The sequence below is a fragment of the Protomyctophum bolini genome (genome assembly GCF_963924005.1).
Source record: "Protomyctophum bolini genome assembly, chromosome: 8".
Taxonomy (NCBI): domain Eukaryota; kingdom Metazoa; phylum Chordata; class Actinopteri; order Myctophiformes; family Myctophidae; genus Protomyctophum; species Protomyctophum bolini.
In genome coordinates, this window is record NC_137869.1 from 22,157,485 (window position 1) to 22,165,121 (window position 7,637).

The window sequence follows — 7,637 nt, forward strand, 5'->3', positions numbered from 1 at the left end:
GACACCTAAAAGAAGTACAGTGGATTAAGTTAAATGGAATTATAACAGAGAAATCTGAAATGAAATAGGAAAATATTAGGAATTCAATCAACAACAGAAACAGTTGCCTACATCAACCTAAAAATTTCAGTTCATTAATTGATTCCTGTGTGCTTCACTGCAGGTACCCCCTCCGCGAACCCCGGGAAGGCTGTTGGGGAGATGAAGATGGGTCTCCTGGAGTGATATCATATGGAGAAAAGGATTCCAATGAGACCTTTGATGTTTATTGTTTTGCTGAGAAGATGTCAGGTATGCCACTATTCGGGGATCTCTTCATAGTGGCTTTATTATGCTTAGAATAACAGGTGATTGGGGATTATTGCATTAGGGTATAATTCAAACTGTGTGTCATATAAATTGTCAATGGCAAACTAATAAAGTGTGGTATCATCCTGACCTATAGTATGTGGTAAAAGAGAGCGACCTATCATAAAACACCACATGATGGGCGAGATCTCCGTCATCAGCGGTGAATGGTTGGATTAGACTTGATGTAGATCTCTGTCAACGTCAGGGAATGTGTTCATGTAATTTAATTCATTCTAGTCACATACTGAGTGTCTAACTGTTTTCATTCCCTGTTGTGAAAGCACTACCTTGCTCTATTGAAAGGAATTAACCAGCTAAATGTAACCCAGACCGTCCTCTCTGTCCTCCCAGGCAGGGTCTTTTTATTCACGTCGGAAGAAGAGTTCACATTCTCCCAAGCTAGTGACCAGTGTACCCAACTGGGCAGCCGTTTGGCCACAACTGGAGAGCTGTACCTGGCATGGCAGGATGGCATGGATGTGTATCATGCCGGCTGGCTGGCTGACCAGAGTGTCCGCTACCCCATAAACATTGCAACGTCACACAGTGGAGGAGGCACGGTGGGAGTGATAACCATGGACATCGACCCCAACATTACGTCTCGACACAACGCAGTATGTTTTCAAGGTAAATCTTTTAGAGTGAGTGATTGAAAGACTGCAACTCCCATAATGCAGCATCACTAAAATTGGAGAGGAGTTAGTGCCGTCAAGACAAAAAGCTGGGGTCTAGTAACGACATGGCGTCATGTGAATCTCTTGATTGATCCCATTCATGTAATTCTGACTTCACCTCTCTCCACCTCCAGAATTGGTAAGCATCCCGATGGAGATGACACTCCGCCCCCTGCTGGGCAGCAGTTTGTCGATACCGTGCTACTTCAAGTTAAAAACAGGCGATGACCCCGAGGCCTCGACCATGTCAGCGCTCTCCCACCGTATCAGATGGACTTATGTCTCCAAGAACAAGGCCACGCTCATCCTGGAGGCCTTGGACGGCAACGTTCAGGTGGAAAAGGAGTACGAAGACAGAGTGACCATGGTCAACTACCCAACGGCTCACACTGACGCCACCATAGAGATCACAGAGGTGCGGTCGAAAGACTCAGGAACGTACCACTGTGAGGTGATGTATGACAACGAGGAAATCTATGACTCTGTGGACATTCAGGTTCAAGGTACGACACCAGTTCACCTTAGTTATGACTTTTTTTTAAACCAGCACTAGCAGTAATTGAGAAGAGTAAATGTATGATCTCTGTCTTCTCTCTCTTTCTCAGGTATTGTGTTCCACTACTACACTGACCATTACAGCTTGAGCTTTGAGAAGGCGAAGGCAGCGTGTATTGAGAACAGTGCTTCCATCGCCACCCCAGCTCAGCTCAGGGCTGCTTATCATGATGGCATGGATCAGTGTAACGCTGGCTGGCTGTCTGACCAGACCGTCAGGTAGGATTTTCTGTCAGACTTTACCAGTTGTTCTGGACATCACACAAAGTCATAATGTGAAGGAAATCCTTCACATTACTCTTGCATTAGTCATATAATTATTTATTCATTCAGTTAATATTTTTTCAAATTTGAATATAGGCTTGGAACATTATTTACATCAGGTGCCAGGTGGTAACTTTCCATGATGACATTTCCTTCTGGATTGAAAGGGGTGAATAAACTGAAAACAATACCTGAATGAATTATTTGTATATGAGTGAGCATGTTGCTTTGTAAATGTAGCAGAACTTTAAGTCCGTCTGAGGCGTCTTGAAGCAGACACCTAAAAGAACTACAGTGGATTAAGTTAAATGGAATTATAACAGAAAAATCAGGAATGAAATAGGAATATATTAGGAATTCAATCAACAACAGAAACAGTTGGAACTCACTGGGCCTTGCCTACATCAACCTAAAAATGTCAGTTCCTTAATTGATTCCTGTGTGCTTCACTGCAGGTACCCCCTCAGCAAACCCCGGGAAGGCTGTTGGGGAGATGAAGATGGATCTCCTGGAGTGAAATCATATGGAGTAAAGGATTCTAATGAGACCTTTGATGTTTATTGTTTTGCTGAGAAGATGTCAGGTATGCCACTATTCAGGGATCTTTTCATATTCGCTTTATTATGCTTAGAATAACAGGTGATTGGGCATTATTGCATTATAATCATATATTCAAATTGTGCGTCATATAAGTTGTCAATGGCAAACTTTTTTAAAGTATCGTATCATCCTGATCTATAGTATGTGGTAAAAGAGAGCGACCTATCATAAAACACCACATGACGGACGAGATCTCCGTCATCAGCAATTAATGGTTGGATTAGACTTGATGTAGATCTCTGTCAACGTCAGGGAATGTGTTCATGTAATTGAATTCATTCTAATCACATACTGAGTGTCTAACGGTTTTCATTCCCTGTTGTGAAAGCGCTACCTTGCTCTATTGAAAGGAATTAACCAGCTAAATGTAACCCAGACCGTCCTCTCTGTCCTCCCAGGCAGGGTGTTCTTCTACACGTCGGAAGAAGAGTTCACATTCTCCCAAGCTAGTGACCAGTGTACCCAACTGGGCAGCCGTTTGGCCACAACTGGAGAGCTGTACCTGGCATGGCAGGATGGCATGGATGTGTGTCAGCCTTGCTGGCTGGCTGACCAGAGTGTCCGCTACCACATAAACATTGCAACGTCACACAGTGGAGGAGGCACGGTGGGAGTGATAACCATGGACATCGACCCCAACATTACGTCTCGACACAACGCAGTATGTTTTCAAGGTAAATCTTTTAGAGTGAGTGATTGAAAGACTGCAACTCCCATAATGCACCATCACTAAAATTGGAGAGGAGTTAGTGCTGTCAAGACAAAAAGCCGGGGTCTAGTAACGACATGGCGTCATGTGAATCTCTTGATTGATCCCATTCATGTAATTCTGACTTCACCTCTCTCCACCTCCAGAATTGGTAAGCATCCCAATGGAGATGACACTCCGTCCCCTGCTGGGCAGCAGTTTGTCGATACCGTGCTACTTAAAGTTAAAAACAGGCGATGACCCCGAGGCCTCGACCATGGTAGCACTCTCCCACCGTATCAGATGGACTTATGTCTCCAAGAACAAGGCCACGCTCATCCTGGAGGCCTTGGACGGCAAAGTTCAGGTGGAAAAGGAGTACAAAGACAGAGTGACCATGGTCAACTACCCAACGGCTCACACTGACGCCACCATAGAGATCACAGAGGTGCGGTCGAAAGACTCAGGAACGTACCACTGTGAGGTGATGTATGACAACGAGGACATCTCTGACTCTGTGGACATTCAGGTTCAAGGTACGACACCAGTTCACCTTAGTTATTACTTTTTTTTAAACCAGCACTAGCAGTAATTGAGAAGAGTAAATGTATGATCTCTGTCTTGTCTTCTCTCTCTCTTTCTCAGGTATTGTGTTCCACTACTACACTGACCATTACAGCTTGAGCTTTGAGAAGGCGAAGGCAGCGTGTATTGAGAACAGTGCTTCCATCGCCACCCCAGCTCAGCTCAGGGCTGCTTATCATGATGGCATGGATCAGTGTAACGCTGGCTGGCTGTCTGACCAGACCGTCAGGTAGGATTTTCAGTCAGACGTTACCAGTTGTTCTGGACATAACACAAAGTCATAATGTGAAGGAAACCCTTCACATTACTCTTCATTAGTCATGAGTGCTTTGTAAATGTAGCAGAACTTTAAGTCCTTCTGAGGTGTCTTGAAGCAGACACCTAAAAGAAGTACAGTGGATTAAGTTAAATGGAATTATAACAGAGAAATCTGAAATGAAATAGGAAAATATTAGGAATTCAATCAACAACAGAAACAGTTGCCTACATCAACCTAAAAATTTCAGTTCATTAATTGATTCCTGTGTGCTTCACTGCAGGTACCCCCTCCGCGAACCCCGGGAAGGCTGTTGGGGAGATGAAGATGGGTCTCCTGGAGTGATATCATATGGAGAAAAGGATTCCAATGAGACCTTTGATGTTTATTGTTTTGCTGAGAAGATGTCAGGTATGCCACTATTCGGGGATCTCTTCATAGTGGCTTTATTATGCTTAGAATAACAGGTGATTGGGGATTATTGCATTAGGGTATAATTCAAACTGTGTGTCATATAAATTGTCAATGGCAAACTAATAAAGTGTGGTATCATCCTGACCTATAGTATGTGGTAAAAGAGAGCGACCTATCATAAAACACCACATGATGGGCGAGATCTCCGTCATCAGCGGTGAATGGTTGGATTAGACTTGATGTAGATCTCTGTCAACGTCAGGGAATGTGTTCATGTAATTTAATTCATTCTAATCACATACTGAGTGTCTAACTGTTTTCATTCCCTGTTGTGAAAGCACTACCTTGCTCTATTGAAAGGAATTAACCAGCTAAATGTAACCCAGACCGTCCTCCCAGGCAGGGTCTTTTTATTCACGTCGGAAGAAGAGTTCACATTCTCCCAAGCTAGTGACCAGTGTACCCAACTGGGCAGCCGTTTGGCCACAACTGGAGAGCTGTACCTGGCATGGCAGGATGGCATGGATGTGTATCATGCCGGCTGGCTGGCTGACCAGAGTGTCCGCTACCCCATAAACATTGCAACGTCACACAGTGGAGGAGGCACGGTGGGAGTGATAACCATGGACATCGACCCCAACATTACGTCTCGACACAACGCAGTATGTTTTCAAGGTAAATCTTTTAGAGTGAGTGATTGAAAGACTGCAACTCCCATAATGCAGCATCACTAAAATTGGAGAGGAGTTAGTGCCGTCAAGACAAAAAGCCGGGGTCTAGTAACGACATGGCGTCATGTGAATCTCTTGATTGATCCCATTCATGTAATTCTGACTTCACCTCTCTCCACCTCCAGAATTGGTAAGCATCCCGATGGAGATGACACTCCGCCCCCTGCTGGGCAGCAGTTTGTCGATACCGTGCTACTTCAAGTTAAAAACAGGCGATGACCCCGAGGCCTCGACCATGTCAGCGCTCTCCCACCGTATCAGATGGACTTATGTCTCCAAGAACAAGGCCACGCTCATCCTGGAGGCCTTGGACGGCAACGTTCAGGTGGAAAAGGAGTACGAAGACAGAGTGACCATGGTCAACTACCCAACGGCTCACACTGACGCCACCATAGAGATCACAGAGGTGCAGTCGAAAGACTCAGGAACGTACCACTGTGAGGTGATGTATGACAACGAGGAAATCTATGACTCTGTGGACATTCAGGTTCAAGGTACGACACCAGTTCACCTTAGTTATGACTTTTTTTTAAACCAGCACTAGCAGTAATTGAGAAGAGTAAATGTATGATCTCTGTCTTCTCTCTCTTTCTCAGGTATTGTGTTCCACTACTACACTGACCATTACAGCTTGAGCTTTGAGAAGGCGAAGGCAGCGTGTATTGAGAACAGTGCTTCCATCGCCACCCCAGCTCAGCTCAGGGCTGCTTATCATGATGGCATGGATCAGTGTAACGCTGGCTGGCTGTCTGACCAGACCGTCAGGTAGGATTTTCTGTCAGACTTTACCAGTTGTTCTGGACATCACACAAAGTCATAATGTGAAGGAAATCCTTCACATTACTCTTGCATTAGTCATATAATTATTTATTCATTCAGTTAATATTTTTTCAAATTTGAATATAGGCTTGGAACATTATTTACATCAGGTGCCAGGTGGTAACTTTCCATGGATTGAAAGGGGTGAATAAACTGATCTCCCCAAAAACAATACCTGAATGAATTATTTGTATATGAGTGAGCATGTTGCTTTGTAAATGTAGCAGAACTTTAAGTCCGTCTGAGGCGTCTTGAAGCAGACACCTAAAAGAACTACAGTGGATTAAGTTAAATGGAATTATAACAGAAAAATCAGGAATGAAATAGGAATATATTAGGAATTCAATCAACAACAGAAACAGTTGGAACTCACTGGGCCTTGCCTACATCAACCTAAAAATGTCAGTTCCTTAACCCTCTTATTGTCAGATTTAATATCATCTTATTGTGCATTGGGCCAGATTTGGCGACTTTTTGAATGACAATAGAAATATGTGCGATATGAGCACAATGTCACCAAATATCTCATTTTCAAGCTGCATCTCTGTACTTTACAAAGAAAAAAGAACCATGTCTCCAGCATTTTCCATCGTTTACTTATAGCACTTATAGCAAAAATGAAGCATTTTAGTTCACTGAAACCAAGGTGTATTAAAATGCTTATTAATAAACAATGGAAAATGCTAGAAACATAATTCTTCCATCACTGTAAACTAGAGACCTGCAGCTCCAAAATGAGACATTCCGCGACATTGTGGTCACATCTCACACTTTTAGATTGCCATTAGATTGCTGGCCAACGCCAGCCAATTCTGGCGAAAGCCCCATTTCTTAATTCATCATTTTTATGCAAAAATAAACATCTGCGTTAAAATACAATCCCATCATTTTTTACCGTCATTTTCAAGTACTACCCCACTAATGCCACCAGATGGCGGGAACGCACCATTATGCTGAAAATCTCTATAATGTGTAAACTGGTATATCACTTCCGGTTCAAAAGGACGTAAACAACCAATGAAAGTTTAACCCCTACAAGATAGCCTGACTCTTTCGGATTGCTAAGCTAACAATAGCTTCATCATAAGTTAGTCATAAATCACCCAAATCGAGCCCAGAAGAACCCAAAATATCAGATTTTTTGCCGCGATTCACATAGAGATGGCGCGCGTGCACGATAGTGCACGATCGCGCGGATTTCGGCCGGTTTTTAGTAGATTACATTAAAAAAAAAAAGAAAATGCAAAAAAAAAAAAAGAAATATATATATATATATATATATATATATTTTTTTGAATTATTGTCTACCACGTCAATAACGTCACTGGCCTTGGGGGATTCGTTGATTTACCACGTCAATAACGTCACTGGCAATAATTGATTCCTGTGTGCTTCACTGCAGGTACCCCCTCAGCAAACCCCGGGAAGGCTGTTGGGGAGATGAAGATGGATCTCCTGGAGTGAAATCATATGGAGTAAAGGATTCCAATGAGACCTTTGATGTTTATTGTTTTGCTGAGAAGATGTCAGGTATGCCACTATTCAGGGATCTCTTCATATTGGCTTTATTATGCTTAGAATAACCGGTGATTGGCATTATTGCATTAGAGTAATTCAAATTGTGCGTCATATAAGTTGTCAATGGCAAACTTTTTTAAAGTATCGTATCATCCTGACCTATAGTATGTGGTAAAAGAGAG